The 20,979-nt window shown below is 41.7% G+C and overlaps 1 long non-coding RNA gene across 1 annotated transcript; it reads left to right on the top strand.

Moving 5' to 3' along the window:
* The first annotated feature begins 2,809 nt into the window (after positions 1-2,809).
* On the top strand, positions 2,810-19,272 carry LOC146895101 (uncharacterized). The gene is made up of 3 exons (XR_015000855.2): positions 2,810-3,092; positions 10,300-10,439; positions 18,616-19,272. It is a non-coding gene; the product is annotated as an uncharacterized LOC146895101 (long non-coding RNA).
* Positions 19,273-20,979: the final 1,707 nt, after the last annotated feature.

Genomic DNA, 20,979 nt, shown 5'->3' on the forward strand with positions numbered 1-20,979 from the left:
GACGTAAGAGAAATCTTTACGCTCTTGTCGTGGTCTACTGTTTCACCCCCCGTCTCGAGTCCATTTCATAATATGGGCTCATCTGGAGCACTCAGACTCTCTGTCACAAGAAGAAAGAATCCATTCTTGTCTGGAGGCAAAGGGATCCCAGAGTGGCCTTGGGAATCCTGTTAGATTAACTCATTCACTTGTTTTGAGTTACCTCTCTATTCGATCTGAGTGCTTGCGCTTCTGAGCCAAACTCAGAGAGAGGGACTGCGTAAGGGCTACCAGCATCTGCACATCTTGCCTTCTCCCTCGTAGCCTTCCATTATTTACACGATTTCACAGAGCTAACCTGGAATGGTCGTCTTTAGATGAACTGCCTACTTTACAAGTTTCCATTTGGGTCAGGGCTATACCACTTGAAAATGTCCACTTATGACTCCCAGCTGCAGATTCTGTTCTCGTCATAATCACAAGTGCCCATAGGAACACTCACAGACACGTGTGACTGTGGGCATGCACAAGGGCTGCCATACACCCCTCAAGATATGTACGCCAGCATCCAGAAAGAACAATGCATTGTCGAAACTGTCCTGTTGAGTTTGCAATCGAGAGTGAGTTACTGAGTGCTGATAAGTAAAGGAAGTGCAACCAGACAGCTTAATCCTCCAATTTCCTGTCTTCTAATCAGCCCCTGATTCTCTTGGTTTTAAATTAGAAACACTCCTGACAATATTCAGGACAGGTGAAGGAAAATCAACTAGAAAATAAGGAAGGACAAAGCGTTTACTTCACTGTCTAAAGTTCACAGGAGAAATATGACCGTAACAACCGGAAATCAAGATTTTTAAGAAAGATAGCAGAAGAGCCCAGGCTAGCTTACACAGCCAATCACATTTCCGAATGAAGCAGATTTGGACCATAATTAGATTTAAGGAGGAAAAAAAGAGGAACTAGCCTAATGTATTTGCTTCTCTCTAAGAATAGTGAATTGTGTTTGAAAAGCAGTTGTACAGGGCTGACCTCAAAGAAAACGATAAGAATAAATTCTTAATGTATGTGGAAGAAATAAAGTCAACCCTACCGCATTCAGATTTTTTCTTAGAACCTATTACTTCCCGTGCTGAGAGAAAAAGGAATGTTTTGAGGACATAGAAACATCCGAGGGCGGTAGATATTCTTAGACATAATATGGTTACACAATGGTGGCCTCTGTTTAAAGTTGCTTAATTAATAATTAGCTCAGATCATAAAAATATTTTTTAAAAGGCATGCAAATCTGTTAAATTCAAAGCATATAAATATGTTTAGCATGGGCTCTTCTAAAAATAGACCAGATACTGAGACGATGTTATGCTTTATTTTTTCCTGGTTCTTCTCCTTTTGAGTCTTTTCATGTATTACCGTTTTAGCAGTTTCCAAGTTATTTCAATCCTTATCTTGAAAGGGCTGGTGCCAATTCCTAGGAAAACCTTCCTTAGGCATTATCTTCAAAGGCATGCAGAAAGTGGTCATTCGGAAAAGTTGTTCAGTTGACAACATTTAAAATGGGAAATGTGCTCATGACGTGAACTCAGGCAACCAGCAGTAAGAGGTTTCCACGCCAGTCATTGCGGAAGTAGACTCCAGGTGATGGCTTTTAATTGGCAGACAGAGTAAGACAGTATTTCACAGAAACATGATTTTTACATGCGTATTTTTTTAAAAAGACAGGTATTTATACCACAAGGTATGGCAGATCCTTCTTGCCCAAACATCTTCCTGGTATACCAAGTTTGAGTTGCAAACAATTAGACTATAACAATTATCGATTGGCAATTAATGTGTCAATTTTTAAAGAAATTGTCAAAAATAATTGGTTCAGAGTTTGGCCCGGGTATCAACAGCTAATTGCACAATCATCCAGTAGTTTTTGCTTCAATCATCATAAATTTTAAATTTGAGTGATAGAAGAGAGACAAGTGTATTTTGGAATTCACAGACAAATTTTCCCATAACAACCCTTCTCGCTGAGTTAGTCTGACGGGGAGAAGGATTAGCCTGCCCATTTTAAAGAGCTGTGGGGAGAATGGAGGTGTTCTGGTGGGTGAAAGCCTCTCTTGTAGCAGACATGTGCATTCCGGGCATTTCCAATTTGTTTAGAGCTGGGAAAAATTTTGTGAGCACTTTCTTTAGCTTTCTGTCGGAAAGTTTCAACTAGAGATGTCACAACACAGTGAGATGAAGTTGATACGCAATATCTATTTCTTGATTTACATGATTAAAGCATCAGAGAAGTGGCTCGGATATCAAAAGATTCCCCCTAAGAGGCCGTGCCAAAGGTAATTACTGTTAAAATGTGCATGCTTGAACCCGGGTGCCTCTCAGCCTCCCAGTTGTTTACAACTTAGTGGCTTTGGATAAAGTTTTCATTAGACTTTGGAATATCCCACATACTTTTTTGATCCATTTTGATATACAAATACATTTTAATTTATTATATGCAATGCCCCCAAGAAAGCATTAACTTTTAACCTAAAGAAGATGTAGCCAGAGATGTTCCTTCTCAGCAATTTACACCTCAAAATAACTGTCTTTTAAGTGGAAGTCGTCTTTTAAAGATGAAGCTAAAACTTATATTAAAAAAGAACAGTAATTCCTTCATCCAGCCGATTTCCAGTTTGTTATCAGAAAGAGCAGTACACTCCACTGTAAGCCAGAGCAGTTATGGGGGGCAGGGAGGAAAGGAGAGGGGAGAGGGGGAGTTCTTCTCAATCTTTCATTGATCGGTTTCTTTCATCCTAGTCTGTCTTTATTATTTAAGGAAAAAAAAAACAATTCAAAAGTGATGCAAGCTCCACCCATTTGCACCTAAATCCTGGAAGAGGTGATGATCCCCCATAACCTGGCCCAGGACATGCCCCCAAACTAAAACAAACAAACTCATTTGCCATACAAATTGTTTACGATTCATTAAAAAGCAAAATTGCATATCCCGGTGCTGGCAGCTGAGGCCGAGTCTCCACGGGCGGAGGGGGCATTCACTGACTTGCCTTTGTATGCTGGAAGGACCAAGCCGGAGGTTCCCACTAGGAGCCCGGAGTCTGAGCAGCCAGATGACACAGGAGGTAATTTTAAAGTTTTATTTGCCTTTAATGTGAAATTCAGATCTTGAACTGTCCTTTGCTTGAAGTACCTTGTAAACCAGGAGAAGTTTATTTACTTATTTATTTTTTCAGTTTGGAAAAATTGTTTGGGTTAGTAAGGTGGTGATAATGAGGGAGAAGGACTGAGGGCTATTCAAAGAAGAAGTTCTAAAAAATACATGAATTTTTTTATTCTTTTAATTAGTTATTTCCCCCTTCATCAAAGCTTTTCTTTAGTTGACTACCAATAATGGAAATTTACATCAGAATAATTTGTAACTCGTAGGTCTCAAATGCTATGGTGTGCAATATTCCTAAGGGAACTAGAATTTCGATTTATTCCCTACGGTAATTCCTACAACTTCCCTAAAGAGCCTGTAGATTTCTCACCCCTTATTCAAAGCAAAAATCAAGAAGCACTGAAGATACTTCTTTGCAGTGTGCAGCCTAAACAGCAGCGTGCAAGCTTCCAGCTTTGTTTATCTTCAGTCAAACGCATTGCTAAATGTTCCCACCACTTTTATACATTATATTCCCTGCGGTAAAACATCTGTAAAATAATTTTAAATGAAAAGCAACTTCCAAGTAAACTTCACAGCAAAGAATTTACAGTTTTCCAAATTTTAAAAAAAAAGAAAAAGAAAGAAAAGAAGAGCATTTGGTGATCTTTGCAAGAAGTAATCATAATAATAAAGACACAATTTGCCATAAAAAGTAACAGTCTATAAAATTTAGGACCTCTTGAAATACAGTAAGGAAAAGAAGTGTTTTACCCAGAACATGGCATCAGCACAATTTTTTTTTCAAGCTTACAACTTAGCCTAGAAAATAATTACCAGACTAATCAGTAAATTCATTTGTAGTGCTTAACAAGCTGTGTGAATTGAAGCAATATCACCATCTCATGCAAGCAAACCTTGCTCTTGCTGGCAGAAAGTCTAATGGGAAAATAAATGCCTTGAACAAAAGTTCAGGGTCGTAATAGATAGGCGGTTGCAAGTCTCATTAGCCAAAAGCCGTCTGTAATATTGTCCTGCAGCCACTGGTAAAGTTTCTGATGTCTAGTTAAGAAATCGCCAGAGAAAACAGACATGTACGCACATACCCACAACTACTTTTGCTCAAGTCCTTGGAATGGACATACTGAATCCCAGGCAGCAGCCGAACAGAATCCTGCAGTAGTTCACTTTAATAGTCTCAGTCTTCCGATTTCCTACATCTCGCCACAATGATAGCACCATTTGTCCAGCAAGGGAGAGTACTTTTTCTGTAGATCGCACAGTGAACCATGCCCTGTTTTGTAATTCCATTCGCCAGGCTCCCCCTTCTACATCACACACTCTCCTTTTCTTAAACTGATATCTATGTGAAATGAGCTGAAGTTCACGGTCCAGTTAGGAACGGATAATACATTCATTGTCCTGGGAGCAAACTTTTTTTTTTCACTCCCTGGAAGAATTCACGCTTGCTGCAAGAATAATAATTACGGAAAACTCGGAATGCGGTGCTAACGAATTAATCCTTAACGGACACCACCCTAACGAGGACAGCAATGATTCTGGGACTCTCTTCCTCACAGGACGAGCGTCTCCTGTGACAATGAGCTATTGTACATCCTCCCCCTCCACTCTAGCTCTTATAGATCCCAGAAGTCAAAGGTTGTCTGGCCTGGTTGACCATGACATGGGAGTTAACTCATTCCGCAGCTACAAGTAGAAGTTCCTGAAACTTTCTTTTGCCCAAGGTAAGAGAAAGAAAGCGTGTGTGTGGACGTGTTCCACGCAGAGTTGGCAGTTCTAAGGGATGGAAGATCTGCTCCTCTGACATAATAAACAAACTTGGAAAAGTTAGATGTGAGAGCTATGGTCCCCTGATGAAGGATGAGGAACAGAGCAGTCTCACAGGTGACTTGAGGCATTCCAATTACTGGGGCATGGAAGGATTCACACGGGGCTTGTTTTTCTCCCATGCTCAATATGCACCCCAAGAAGATTTCACAGCCAAGGAGAACCCTGCACCCCATAGTTCTCAAAAACAAAAGTAAAGAGGATGTGAAGCTAGGGAGAGGGCACAAAACCCAAGGGGCAGTACAAACTTCTCCTTTGCTATCTGCAGACGTCTGTGGCTAGAACACAGAATTCTATCTTAAAACTTTCGATACTCTTAAAATATTTGTTAGTAATAACAACCATAATATGAAAACCCCCAAACACCAAATACTGTCCCATAGAAAACAAGGGCAAGCAATCCTGGGAACTCAAGTTTGCAGAGTGGCAGGGAGAGGGAGGGTGGCAAGAGGAAGCAGTGTGAGGCAGCCCCACTGAAGAGTGTGAAAAAAATCAAATGTGAGTTTGATGAATGTGAGGTCTGGGACATTTTGTCAAAGAGGGAGGGAAAGTAGAAAAGGGGGGGAAAAGGAAAAAAAAAAAAGGCAGTCCCGGCTGCCAACTCACCATCCACCAAGTTCTGGCCGAGATGTCGTAGCAAAGCTGCCATTTGATGGAGCCGTCGGAAGCTTTCCCTGCCATTACGCTGTCAGCAAGCTTCATCTGATGCTAACTCACGGGAGATAAGACACCTAATTGAGAAAACATTTGCAGTGGCATGTGGGGCAACATGTAGTCCGGTCCATACCATATGGAATCATGGGTAAAAAAAAAAAATCTCCTTGACAATGAACCAATCTCTCCCAGACCCAGTGGCAAGGTGAAGTGGAGATGAGGATTCTGCTGCGCGTACTGTCTTGCCTTCTCCCTCTTTAAAACAAGAGCCCACTGCTACACATCAAAGGGAGGTGGTTAAAATTAGGGCTTCATCACTCGGATGATTTTGGTCTGCAAGGTTTTTCCTTTCCTTCCAACAACCAATCTCCCCCCCCCCCTCTTTTTTTTTTTTAAGGAGAATAAAGAGATTTAATAGGACAAAGGCAGGTAGTGGGCTGCAGAGGGAGATCGCCACAGGCTATTAGCCTAAAATTTCTGCCTGACAGATGGAACTGCTTAGAGACTATCATGCAATGTTTGGGGCGTTTTTTTCCCCTCTTCCCCCCCCCCCAACTCAGACTTTAAGTCTGATTCAGTATCTGTTTTTCACAGTCACTCTCCTCAAGAACGTGAGCTGTGCGTTTTAGAAAGTGTTTGGTTTGGTTTTGCTGTGCTGCACAGCTCCATTGGAAGCAAAGCAAAGAGTCAAAAGCTAAATCTGGGAATAACTGAACAGGTTTTCCAAGAAAGAAAAAAATTCCAGGGGCAAAATATTGCTCTTTCTATACTTTGTTTGGGTTTTTTTTTGATTTTTAATTAATTCATTAGTTAATTTGGTTATGAAAGAACCTAAGTACAAGATGCCAGTGCCGGAGTCTCTTGCTTTCTGGTTCAGTTGGCATTGTGTTTGGTTGTGTTTGTACGTGAGCAAATGACTGTATTCCTGATGTGGTGTTCATTCTGGCCAGCACTAGGCTGTATGTCTATATTTTTGATGTTGTTAAAATGAATTCTGGACATCTTCGTTCTTTAAAAAATAAAGCAAGTACTTGTCAATTCATTTTTACACAATTCAGGCTAAATTTGATATGAGAGGGCTCTTAGTCTGGAAGAATTCACTCTGATTTTCTTACTATGACTTAGCTATCATTTTTTGGTAGGAATTTCAAGTTAAGCCTTTTTTTTTATCTCATAAAAAAACCCAAGAACATGCACCTAGCAATAAGAAGTCCTGAAAAATGACCAGTTTTAAGGGGGAAAACTTCTAGACAGCTGCTGAATTCAAACCACTTATTCAGGACTAATAGGGAAAAGGAAGAGATCAGTCTTGTATTTGGTCACTTGCATTTGATAGCTGTCGTTCCTGTGAGCTGAGCTGTGCTGGGGCTGCAGACAGCACCTGTGCAACAGCAGCACTGCGCATGCATCCTGAGTGCTGTTTGGAAGATGAGCAACCCTGGGCTCCCCAGATTTCCACCAGTGATGGCCTATAGTTCCATGCCTAGAGGCCTTCTGTGTGGGCACATCAGAGCCCGGGAGAATTGAATGCTACTTCTCAAAATGATCCAACAGTGGTCCTTGAAGAGTTGTGTTTTTCAGTCCACCTATCTAATGGATTTTTTTATAGCCATATTTTCAACCTAATTATGTTTTGGTAGCTTCGTTCAGGTCTTTAAGTTGCTAAGAGGTCAGATTATTTTTTTATTTATGGCCTACTCCTTAATAGTTGTAGGGGGTATTATTATTATTATTATTAACTATTTAGCCTTATTATAGCACAGTAGATATCTCTTTTTGACCAAAATCATTTCAGTAAAGTCATTTTTAGTCTTTAGAAATAGAGGCGTTTTCTCATTTCGGGCATGGCTCACGGGCTGCATTTAGGGACAAACAGCACATACAGTAAATTGGGCATTTATTCTCTTTCTCGTATCCCACTGTACTCTTCTAATAACACGGGGCTAGGAGAATTATTCTCACTGCTTGGAAGGTTCTTTGTGTTTGCATGTCCCCGGTCTCAGATCTCTTTGAAGAATCTGTGATAGCCCAGCAAATGTTAGATTGGTCTGCCGAAGGACACATGCTCCTTCCAGAAATGCACCCCATCATTCCTGGTCAGAACCCCCACAGTTTTGTGCAATTTCCATCTGGAGAAAGACAAGGAAAGGGTTTGTAAATTCTATGTAAAATGTAAAACAGTAACTGGGCCCTCCCATACCCCACCCAAGGAATAGAAAAATGAAGCTGTACTCTGTCTTTGAATCTCCCTCCCTCCTACCCGTTCACTTCTCTCAGGCTCTCTTTCCCACTCTGTCTTCTCCAGCTTCCTGTCCTGCATAAAGGTGCACGGCCATGTCTCCTTATGAGGCTGCTGCGTTTCCATGTCTATGTGTGTCTGTCAGAAGCCTCAGAAGTTGGAGGTGTTTGTCCTCGGAGACACAGCTTTTCCAGGATTCAGAACAGTTTGTGCTTGCCCATTATTTATGAATGAATGGGTACTGCCTAAACTGGCATCCAGATTTCATTTTGTGAATGACGGAATTACCTGAGAGGACGCTGCAGCAGATAACACAGGAGTCTTGAACAAAGAAACGTTAGATATTTTTTTGGATAATAGTTTTAAATCCACAACAATTAGATACAGTTAGCGTGATCATTTCCAACGTAAAGCCGGATGGAAGCTGCCCTTCCTTGTACAGCAGCCTTTTCACAGTGTGGCACGTTGTTAATAGCCTTAAAACAAGATTAAATAAAACATGCTAAATATTGCAATTATTGTGGGAAATAAAATTATTTGGTGAGCATAATGGGGAGCAATTCAAGCATTTAACATGATCCAGGAAATGCTACTCCAAACAATTGCATTGCTTTATGCATTTTCCCCTCTTTGATTGCTGACAGATGCCTTTTCTGGAAACAAACATCTAAATGGTTTGCCTTCAGTCAGGAAAAAAAAATATAACAGAAAGCAGCTACATGGTTTGAATTTAGCTCTTGTCATTTGAACACTCCATGCATGTGAGTGGATCTAAGGTGACGGCAGCATTCCCATCAGGAAAGAAGTCCACAGAGTCTTATTGTTTTTATTTTTTTTAACTTTCCTAGAGTATGTATTATAAGGAGTGGGATCCCCTAGTTGTACAATCAGGAGACAGAATAAGGTCCAGGTGATAAGGGGAAGTCCCAGTAATAACATGGACCATCACGAGAAGTCTTAGGCCAAGTGTCAATGACTTTCTAACCTTGCTCTGGCCGTCACAAAGTCCCCCAACTGAAACATCCACTTTATAGAATGATAAAGCAGAACAAAGCAAAACGACAACAACAACAAACACTGATTCCAGAGCATAAGATTTCTCGTTGGGTCTTTCCTCCAGTGCGGTGGGGTAGAGAACTCCAAGACTGCTCTCAACAGGTGGACAATACCGACAAACAGTTCAGACTCCACTTCTGGGTTGCTAAAGGGCCATGTGTAATGGGATAGTCATGTTTTGGGGGACCTTGGGGAGTAGCGTGCTTGAGAGAACTGTTTGTGAAGTCTCATACCCTGCTCTGGAGGTTACTGATGGTGTGGCCTCTCCCATTTTAATTAACCTCTCTGATTTTCTGTGTCCTATACTAACCAGGAAATCAAAGAAAATAACATGTATTTTGTAGGCATGTGTGTATGTGTAGTTATAAGTTAAAATAGGCATCAAGTGCATATTTCTTAATATGTAACAAATGTTGCGCTGTGACCACTGCTCTGTTTATGCTGTTCCCCTCTTGATAAATGCCCTGTGTGTCTCTCTTCTGGTCCTGTGCTGTGAGGCTGAATCATCTCTGTTTTGTTCTCCCCTAACAACCTGTGCCTGGTTCCAGCACAGCTTGGATACTCGCACTCATGCCCAAAGTCATGTCTTCCAGCCTGTGTGCCCACCTACCCCTGAGATGCCAACCAGCCTGCCTTCCCACCTACCCCTCAGATTCCCAACCAGCATGCCTGCCCACTTACACCTAAGACTCCTAACCAGCCTGCCTTCCCATCTACACCTGCGAGTCCCAAGCAGCCTGCCTGCCCTTGCCCACCTACCCCTGCGATTCCCAACCAGCCTACCTGTCCCTACCCACCTACCCCTGTGATTCCCAACCAGCCTGCCTGCCCACCTACCCCTCAGTTTCCCAACCAGCCTGCCTGCCCCTACCCACCTACCCCTGCGATTCCCAACCAGCCTGCCTGCCCACCTACCCCTCAGATTCCCAACCAGCCTTCCCATCTACACCTGCGATTCCCAACCAGCCTGCCTGCCCCTGCCCACCTACACCGGGGTCTCCCGAGGCAGGGCTGTGTTTCCCTTTGTTACAAGGGCTATGAGAATGGCAGGAGGTTCCCCAGCGGCTAGGTCAGGATGAGAAGACGACCCAGCAGCCTGCCCACCAGGAGAGCCAGTGGCAGGCTCACAGCCCTGTGGCCTCTTTCCTTTCTGTTCATGCTGTTTCCCCTTTGAGTACGTAGCCTGGGTCAGAGTCCTGCTCCTCAGGGATCTGCGGCTCTTTGGCTTCCCGTTGCCTCCCTTATCGGTGTCACCCTTCTGTGTCTACTTCAGATAGACTGGCTGTATTACTACCTGTCTTTGATGAACATATGTCTTTTATCCATCCATCCATCCATTAAATAGCATTTCTGTAGTGCCAGCAATTAAATGCATTTTCCCTCTCCTTTTAAGCTTTGTTTCCAGAACCCTTGGAAATGTGAAACTCTACAAGAGCACGTGATCTGAACACAGCATGTAATGACAGCTAACGTTTATCCAGCATTTCCTCTCAGCCAGGCAATGTTCCAAGAGCCTTAAGTATTTTTTTCCAGGTAGGTTCCTGTGAGGTAGAATTTTTATTAACCATACTTTACAATCAGAAAAAGATGCCCTATTTAGGGTTACTAAGTTAGAAACAGAATGAGGATGAAGCCCAGGAGTCGTCCAGCCCTTTCATCCCCGGTATTACCTCTGAAGTCACTGATAGGATTTAGCACCTGCTGAATGGCCAGGCATCTCTGAAGATGCTTTTCGGTGATGCACGTGAAACATGGACAACAGTCCTAGTAGGTCCGAGTCCAAAAGGTAAGAGTCTTACCAAAAGATTCATGGTAAGGAAGATCAAAGACCATCCTGGTGTGTTGATGTGCGCCTGCAATCCTAGGAGGGTAGGCTAGAGAAATGCACATAAAAGGCCAGTCTGAACTACAAACAATTTTGTTTTAAAAATAAAAAACGGGACTGATTTAGCCTCATCTGCTTGACTGAAAAATATCCCACCCCGTGCTTTTTCTGTTCTAAGAAAGTAGACACATTGTATTTGTTTTGGAGAATTAGGTGTTGGACTTAACAAACACTGGCTTGAATCGCCAGTGTTTCTGAAATCCTTGAAATTAGAAAGTTACCCTATTGCTGAGTCTGCAGAGCACAGTTTATGGCAAGTGGGCATGTAAGATTAAAAAGGAAAGAAAAGAGAAACCTAGGTCTTTCCCCCAACTGTTGTCAGGTGGAAAAATCCGTAACCGGGGCTCAGTACACTGCGGTGCAGTGCTTCAAGGGAGTGTGCTCTCGGTCACTGTCAGCTTTGACATAGGCGGAAGAGCCAGCGGAGAAAGGTAGGAAGTTCTGTTCTTCCACAGTCAGAAAAATGCCCACCCCACCCTTTATGGAGGGGCTTTCTTCCTTCCTTCCTTCCTTCCTTCCTTCCTTCCTTCCTTCCTTCCTTCCTTCAATCAAAGTGACAAAGCTCTCTGTACAGGTCCATATCATTTCCAGGTATAAGTGTCCTAACTTAAATACACTGGGTGTCCCAAGTCACCTTGCAGTGTAGCAAAACCAAATTCTTCAAACAAAAATAAGGCATTATTGAAAATGCAGGGGGTCCAGACAGGCCATTCCATTTGAATGATATGCCGTGGGACTGGTCATGTTTTTGCCTGTCTGTGTGCATGCAAACATGTAGATTTTGTCCCGATGCTTTTTCCAGCAGGAGCTCACCCACCACGTCCTGCAAAGAATTAATTTCCCCCTTAGTGGCAGCTCTCGCGCCTCGCTTCTATTTAGAAGTTCCTTGACTTTTAATCTCTCTCTGCATTCCCTGTTAGCCAGCTGCCACCCAAGACTGGGCTAAACCCTCTGCCCCTTGTTAAAAAGGGAAAAAAAGAAAAGGAAAAAAAAAAAAAGAAACAGAGAACGCACACAACAGGAGCTTCTAATAAGTATATTCACAACTTCCACACAAGGCGCTTAAGAAAACTAAAAGGTTAATATATTCTAACTAGATGTTAGGTATAGAATGTCAGATCTGTCAAATTTCATTATAACTCGCTGCTCATTGGGAACGATTTGATTTCGTTTGCCACGTCCTACTATGTTCAAGTCACAGACTGCCAGCAGCAGCCCACTGAAGACCACAGGCTGGCAGTGAGCGGGCTCGAGCGGGAAAGCAGCCGCAAGGACCATCTGTTTCCGATTTCTAGCCGAGCCAAGATGTGCAGTGAAGTGCATTCCATTCACCAGGCCAGCTTCTCCCCTGCTCAAGTTATTAGTGTTACAAGTGAGATGATCTTTTCCAAACAGCGGGGGAGCCATAATCCTTATGGAGCAGGATTCTAACACACACACACATACAGTCACTAAACATACGCACACACCACCACTTAGACATCTTTTGTTAAAGTTGTGAGAAAGGCTGCTTATAAATTTAATCACAGCCTACACGGGGCTTATAAAGCATATTTTATTAAAGCAGTGATCTCCTCAGAGGCAGTAGTACGTACATTGGCCTCACTGAATCTCATTGAATGACCCAGTATCTTTAGGATGGTTTTTTATAGGTATACTAAGATATATGTTAAAGCGTCTTTCCAAAGTACCTTGGGTTTAGGGCTAACCAGTGGGACCCTAGCTTATTGGGACAGGTGGAGTAATCTTGCAAATAGCACAGGACTGAACTCACTATGAAGGGGAGATCAGCTGGTTTTCTTGTATTTTGTTCTTCCTTTTGAAGACTGAGTATTTTAAAGTTTGGAGGGGATGTAAGAAGGCTGATTGTATGATAATGCGACGGAAAGGCCACTCTGAGAATTTGAGATCTTAAGTAATAAATGTCATAAATGTGTGTTTAGTAACAGGTGATTGACACCATGCCAGGTGCTCAGGATTCCAAGGGGAAAGCCACACGGCTTGGCCTCCAGGTGCTCGCTAGCTCTCACTGAGGATGCAGGCACTGGAGTAGGCATGTACTTTGCAGTTCAGTCAAGCCAGAGAGAGTAGCCTTGGCTCCTATGCATACATGATGGTATTCTGTGACTTCATGTATAAAATGGGGATGGTGCTGGCCAATTACAGGGAGTGCTGTGAGGGCTAAATGGACTATTTACCTACGTAAAAGAACAAGAATACTGGGTACACATTTAGCAGTCATTCTGCCTGGTTGGTTTCTGTTTCTCCTACATATTCTTAGAATCCCAGAGCCCCTAATTGATTTCTTTTGTGAATGAGAGGTTGCCTTGTGACTTCTTCTGGTCTGGAGGGTTCTGTGACATACTCTCCACTCAGGTACTTTCCTGAGAGCATCCTAGGCAGTATCTTCCAGTTGAGCTTTCCTCTTCTGGGAGGGCGAGGTTGTCTGTGCTTGCTGTCCAGTCTGAAGGATCTTCTCAGGGGCAGGCTCTGGATTACACCTCAGAACAAGGTCTGTTGAGTCATATCCAGTCGTTAATAACCAAGACCCTCACGAACGCTTCCCTGGTCAATGATTTTTACAAAAATGATTTCTGTTGTTGGAACCAGAGATCACATAAAATCCACTTAAAGTGAGAAGCTGTGTAGATAAACCAGGTTCTTCCTTTGCATGTTGTGAAAATGAGGCCCAGAACTGATGACTGCTTAGAGTCATGGACCAAATTAATGGCAGGGGTGGAGCTCCTTCCCAAGAAAGAAACAGAGAGAACAAGACTTTGGACACACCTAGGCAAGTTTATTGTAGCTGTTAGGATCAACACCTGTAGAGAGGTGAAGGGAGAGGGGTTGGGCAAGCAAGGCTTAGAAATTACTTGGCCATAGTAAAGGGCCAACAAAAGCCAGAAGCTGGGATGCTCTTACAGAGTTATTCCAAACGAAAGCAAAGGCATCGGGATATTGTACTTATTGAGAGTGTGTCTCTAGGTCCTAGGAGAAAGGAGAACCTTCAGACTAGACAATAAGCCAAGAATCCAGGAGGGAGGGGCTGGGAGGGAGCTGCCATCTGGGGGAATGTCTGGATGTTTAGACCTCAGGACCTCCCAGAACTGGAGATTTCTATTGGCTTACCCATTCCTTCAATAGAGGATCCCAGTAGACTCATTTCCCAAGAGTCAGGAGCAGTCTTCCTCCTCGACTTTTAACACAGTCAACCCAGTGAGCTCAGAAGGATCCCCTCTCCTAGAAACCACAGGGGGCAGGGAAGTATAGACAGAGCAAGGAGAGCACTGTTGAACAACATTTCCTACCTTTCTAGTTGTCCAAAACAGAGGCTTTCACATTCAATATAAAAATACCTGAAGCTTATTGTTTCTGGCCGGCTAGTGAGTCCCTGAGATCTGCCTAATTTCTGTTCCTGTAGTTGCAGGTGCCAGCTGCCATTCTCGGCTTTGAGGTGGGCCCTGGGGATTTGAACTCTGATCTTCATACTGTATGAAAATCACTTTACTCACCGAGTGGTCTTCCCAGCCCCGGAAGTATCATTTTTGACATAGGACTATGCTCACAAATGATTAGATTAAGAACTATAAATTGTTATAGACCTACATACAATGGTCTTAAATTAGTAATTATATATAAGTGAGTATATATAATGTATGTATTTTCAAATGATGGTGAAAGAATGTAAAGGCACACTTTATGTATGAAACACTGACTATAATATCAGCCTCCAGACAGAAGGGTAATAATGGTGACTACCTTTACCTCTATTTTTAGAATTTTAAAGCATTTATGTAATTGCATATAAGTGAAATATGAAAGTATTTGACAAGATTGTGAAAATGCTTAGAACTCATTGACTTCACATTTTCTCCTCAGATGTATCATTAAGAAGGTGGTTGTTGGGGAATATTATTTAAGGTGTGTGACTTTTGTTTAGGCTGCATTTAGTTAACTCTGTGAAGCTGATTTCTTGCTAGTCTAAAATACCTGGTGGTCCTAATAAAGAGCTGAATGGCCAATAATGAGGCGGGAGCAGGGATAGGTGGGGCTGGCAGACAGAGTATAAATAGAAGGAGAACAGAGAAAGAAGAAGAGCAAGAAACAAGAGGGGGAGGATATCAGGGACCTGCCACCCAGCCACCCAGCCACCCAGCCACCCAGCCACCCAGCCACCCAGCCACCCAGCCACCCAGCCACCCAGCCACCCAGTCACCCAGCCAGCCATGGAGGAAGAGTGAAAGCAAGATATACAGAAGTGAGAAAAGGAAAAAGCCCAGAGGCAAAAGGTAGTTGGGATAATTTAAGAACTGCCGGCAAGAAACAAGCCAAGCTAAGGTCAGGCTTAATAACTAAGAATAAGCCTTCCTCTGTGATTTATTTGGGAACTGGGTGTCAGGTCAATCCCCCCAAGAGTAAAACAAACAATAGGTGGGTGGTTCCACTGCTGAATATACATGCCCATTGGAACATTATTCAAAGTGGTAAAGAAAAAAAAAACAGAAAGAAATATTCCATACAGTACAACCACTTCCAAGCATAATGTGAAGCCATGAAAGAAAATGTTGTTTACAAATGGAAAATGCTTGTGCGGCAGCAGTGTGAAGAAAGCAGAATGCAAGACTGAACACTCAGAATGATCCCAGTTCAGCAAAAACCCAACAATCTACTCATTAAAAGACAGAAAACATTCACATCTGAATGGTTGTGTACATAACTGATGGGATTATATGTTTTTCTTTTCTGCTCTTATGCAATTTCAGAAGTTCTTTCAACGAAAGGCTGTTGTTTCTATGAGGGAAACAAGTAGATGCTAAGTCCTACTGAAGTTGGAACTGTGGGCTGACTGTGGTTAGTCTAATTTCTTTCACAACCCGTCATCACCTGTCGGTGGTCAGCTTTGATGGTTGGATAGATGTTCTGGGTACTCCAGCATGAGGACATCTCTCCCCAAACCTAGACTTCTAGGCCAATGAAGTCATCCCTGATTAGACCAGGGGTTCCTGGGGGATCTAGAGTTTATCCTGTACTGTCCGGCATCTGGGTTCCTCCTTAAATACTCAACAAAACACAAGCAGTTCGACTTTTATGATTTCCATTTACAGGAATCTAATAAATGAAGAATGATCTCACTGTTTCAGAACCATTGGGTTAGATGACTGAGACCAAGCTTATTATCCCAGGGGTCATGAGCCCATGTGAAATTGTATAATTGTGTGTGTGTGTTCAAAATAGTTGGCAACAGTGAATGGTTTCTTGGATCTCCAGTTATGAGCCTAGCCTTTAACGGCAGATCCATCTCTCCTGCCTCAGTGAAAGGTTTCTGAATCTGTAACAGGCAAAAACAAATTCCAAGCTTGATGTGCAGTGATTCGGAGGTGCTTTGGGCAGTGCCCACCTGTGCTGCATCATGGGACCTCACTGCAGCCTTGGTTTTGAGAGCACAGTCTGCACTGCTGCTTGCTGTCATGCTGTGCTAAGCCTATGAATGCTGTTTGAAACACATAGCTCCTATTGGAGACTAGTTTGTATTATAAATTGCAGTGTTTGTAATACAAAAAGGGAGCTTGCGCTGTGAGCTCTTTGACTCACGTTGTAAGGAGAAATTTAAAAATCCGTGCCGAACAGGGCAAAGTAAGCTGGCAGAGACTGTCCGGACCTGTGTATCCTGGGAGGCCGAGCTGGGGGTGGGGGGATGGGGCGGTTCTTAAACCAAATGTTGGGCGTCAATTATTGGCGAATCAATCCCACACCAGTTATGTTTTAAGGGGTTATTTTTTTTTGGGGGTAAAACTTACATACACCATAAACCGTCAGGAAGGGAGCCTAGTCGCAGGAGCCGGGAGCAGGAGCCAGGAGCAAGCACCGGAACCAAGAGCCGAAACCAAGAGAGCCTGATCCGGATCTGTTTCTCTTTTTAAAAGAGAAATACACCACGCCCCAGTGGGCTGGTATTTCAGCAGCTATTGGCTGACGGAGCGGAAGTCGCTCCCCGCTGCACTATGGGCTCGTATTTCAGCAACTATTGGTTGAGGCAGTGGAAGTTACTCCCACAACACCATACAAAAATAATCTCTGCTCTTCTACAGTATTTTAGTGTGTGTGTGTGTGTGTGTGTGTGTGTGTGTGTGTGTGTGTGGTAGAAGTATCTATTCCTCAGCATTCAAGGTCAAATTAGTGTATATTTGTGTTACATTGCTTTAGATTATTTGATTTTAAAAATACTGTCTGATTTGCTGAGTTGAGTTTCTTTATAAAAAAAAAGTATTCAGTGAGTTCAAAAACTACCTTTGCTGGGTAAGTAGAAAAGAGTATATTGAGTGAGGTAACCCAGACCCAGAAAGGCAAATACTGTGTTCTTTTTTATGTGCAGTTTCTAGTTCCAAATCTTCAGATCTGAGTAGAGAACATGGAATATCCATAGAAGCCGGGAAAGTATAAAAGGGCCATAGCAAGGCAGGGGGATCTGAGAGGAGAATAGTAGGGATGTAGGTGGTGTGAAGCAGGAAAGAGGAAAATGTGGGGTAGTCTGGTGAGCAAAAAAAGTCAATACAGAAGGAGAAGGAGGAGGTGGGAGAAATAGCACCAAGGTTATTTGATGAAGCTTCAATGTCTTATTTTTATATTAACACATGACCATATAAGATAAACACACATACATACACACACAGACAGATAGGAGGAGGTGGGAGAAATAACACCAAGGTTATTTTATAAAGCATCAATGTCTTATTTTATATTAACCTATAAACATATAAGATACACACACAGGTATATTTATGGGTGTGTATGTATGTATATACCTTACAGGATGTTACACCATTGGGGCCAACAATGCCCCCCCCCCACAAGAAGCAAACCCCCCAGGAACAGGCATGGGACATCTCCTTTTGAATGACTGGTCAGGGTAATTCAAGAGACTCCCCAAACCATATGATCTACTGCTGTTACCCTTAGTTGCCTCTCAGAGACTGAAGCAACACTCCCCCTCCTTATTGCTGTTTCCATATACTGCACATCTAGGACGCAATACTCAAATTATTTGTGCTGGATCTGACTTGAAAGCCACTTTCCTGTGGTCTAGCTTCCAGGGTACCAGAAAATACTTAGCAAACTGCCAAGGCGAGGGTGGGGATTGGAGGCAATTAATAGTCCTACCCAGATGTGATGCCTACCAACCATGGCAATGACCAGAAGTGTGGTGATATTTTGTTTGTGCTCTCACAAATAAAGCTTGCCTTAGGATCAGAGGGTGGAGTTAGCCACTAGTTCACCATAGCAGCCAGACAGTGGTGGCACACACCTTTGGTCATAGCACTTGGGATCTCATGTCTTTGATCCCAGCACTTGGGAGACACACTAGGGAGGTGGAGGCAGGAATGTAAGGCAGGTGGAGACAGAATGTCTGACCCATTCAGTCTGAGGGTTCTTAGAGACAGGATCGCCCCCTTCAGTCTGAGGATTCGGTAGAGGTAAGAAGTCTCCCTAGTGGCTGGCTCCTTTACTTCTCTGATCTTTCGGCGTCTACCCTGATACCTGACTCCTGGATTTTGTTATTAAGATCAATTAGAATTCACTATACACAGCATGGCAAGATATCCATAAAGGCAACGAACGGGTGAGGTAAGTGGTGCTCACATGTCGGTGGTAATGAATGACTGTCTAATTGCACTTATGCCCATTCAATGGGAGGAAAACTATGCATGGTACTAGAAACCTATCCAGCTTTACCTGGCTAGCGAGGTCGTAGATCTTAGACGAGACACTAGCCACTCTGCTAGACCAGCTTATTTCCTGACTACATTCTCAATCTTATCCCCACAGGTAAATGTAACTGTCACCCTCTATCAACAAGCTTCTCTTTCCAAGCATGGAGACCATCATAGACATCCCCAACTGGACACTAAGCAGATGTTACCAGATCCTGTGGAGCCCAGCCCCAGTGGATACATCGGCACCACAACTTCTGGTTCTACAAACATCGCAGAAGAGGGAATGGGGAAATTATCAGAACTAAGTCTTCTCTGAAACAGTTTCTCCTAGAAATGTCTGTGTAAACAAGGTCTGAACAATGGCATTATCAACAGACATGTGGATATGTAAGAGAAAAATTTTACAGGGTTACATCCCTGGATGAAGAACTACAGGCAACTGATGGCTGCTGAGAATGGGAGCATTATTATCTATCGGGTATAAGCCCAATAATTAGTTATTTAATCCAAACACTGTCTCAGAAACCATATATATAAACCAAACCACTGTTTCAGAAACCATATATATGTAAACCAAACAACAGAATGGACTCAACAAGTTGTATTTATATAGTTGTGCATATATACATGTAACAATAATAATTAATAATGGAACAAGAAGAGACTACCAATTTGAGATTTTGGGGAACTTGGGAGTAGCCAGAGGGAGAAAAGAAAAAGTGATATAATTATATTTTAATTAAAATATATAAAAAATTACAAAGAAAAACATTCAATGACTTTTGCCTGAGTTTCTCATAATTTCTGAAATGGATCTAAACACACTCCATGGTTTTGTAAGAATTGATGATTATACAGATAAATATTCATTACTTGGATGAACATTCAAGATATTCTATATCATGCAATATCCAGTAATCAGTCAAGATTCAGTTCTTTATGTGAATATTAACAAGCATGTCCATTTTATTAATAAGCAAATTTGATTTAGTTTTTAACAAATGACAACACTGTATGCATATCAAACAATTGCTTTAAGATATTCTTTTTGTAATTTGTTACCAGTAAATATATACTAATTTTATTTACTTGTTCATCAATGGTCAGGTAAAAATTTCTGAGGTGCAAAGGGGTCATGAGTAGAAAGTTTAGGAAGCCTTGTTCTTGACTGTCTATATCTGAATAATACTTTTTGTAGTATAGTTGCTGTTTATTTCTCATTTAACAAGTTCTAAGTTTGTTTTTAGTCATGATAAAAGAATATACAACTTTAAATTAACATTAAAGTCAAAACATTTTCAATTTATTTTTTGATTTACTCTTTGGCTCATTGACTGTACAAGAGTAAATAATTTATTTACATGTGTCTGAGAATTTCTCTGATTTTTACTTTCATTTTGTTTGAAATGAAAATGATGTTTGATATGAATTAAGCCTTATTTAATTTGTTAAAACCTGTTTTGTGATCTAACATTCTGTCTATCCGGTAGAATGTTCCATTATAGTTGGGAATGGTGAGCTCTGGGTCTACTAGACAGAATATTCTTCGAATGTGGGTTTAGTTTGTCTGGCCCACCCATTTCTTCTTTTCAATCTTATGGTCTATTTACTGAGCTCTGTCTGAATATTCTCTCTATTATTGGCAGTGCATATTGTAATCTCTCACTGTTTCTGTGTATTTCTCCAGTCCTGTCAATGTTTGTTTCATAGATTTGGATGCTCTGAGTACAAATTCTAGCGAAATGAATTTTTTTTATCATTACTTATGTTTTTCTTTATATTTCATACCTTTTTTTAAATTTAAAGTATCTTTGCCTGGTGTATGTACAACAGCCTCTGTTCTGCTTTTATTATAGTTTGTAAGACATATCATTCATTGTCTATATCTTACTTTTATTCTGTGCATGTCTTTAAATTTCAAGCGTATCTTGCAGACAGCAAATAATTGGATTTTATTTTTTGTTTTCTGCTTTATTTTCTTTGTTGTTTTAAAAAAAATTCATTCAGATCAACAGTTCTCAATCTATGTGTCACGACCCCATTAACAAACCCCCCTCTTTGAAAATATCTACATTATGATTCACAACAGGAGCAAAATTACAGTTATGAAGTAGCAACGAAAATAATTTTATTGTTGCAGAGATCACCACAACACGAGGAACTGTATTAAAGGGTTGCAGCTTTAGGAAGGATGAGAAACCCTGCTTCAGGTATTCTTATGACCAGGAGTTTAATCAATGTATTCAAAATAATTTATTATAGAGAACTTATGAATGCCCTTTAGTAATTGTTTTCTGTGTGTCTTACAGTTCTTGGGGGTCTTTCTTTTCCTCTCTGTGTTTTTCTAACTTATTTTTGCAGTGGAACATTGCTATTTTATTTTCCTCTGTGCATAATCTACAGGTATTGTGTTAGTGTTAGCCATAGGGTTTGCATAGCATAACTTATATTTATAACTCTGACTTCAAGCTGACTG

This window comes from Myodes glareolus, chromosome 3 (assembly GCF_982192425.1).
Source record: "Myodes glareolus chromosome 3, mMyoGla1.1, whole genome shotgun sequence".
Lineage (NCBI taxonomy): Eukaryota > Metazoa > Chordata > Mammalia > Rodentia > Cricetidae > Myodes > Myodes glareolus.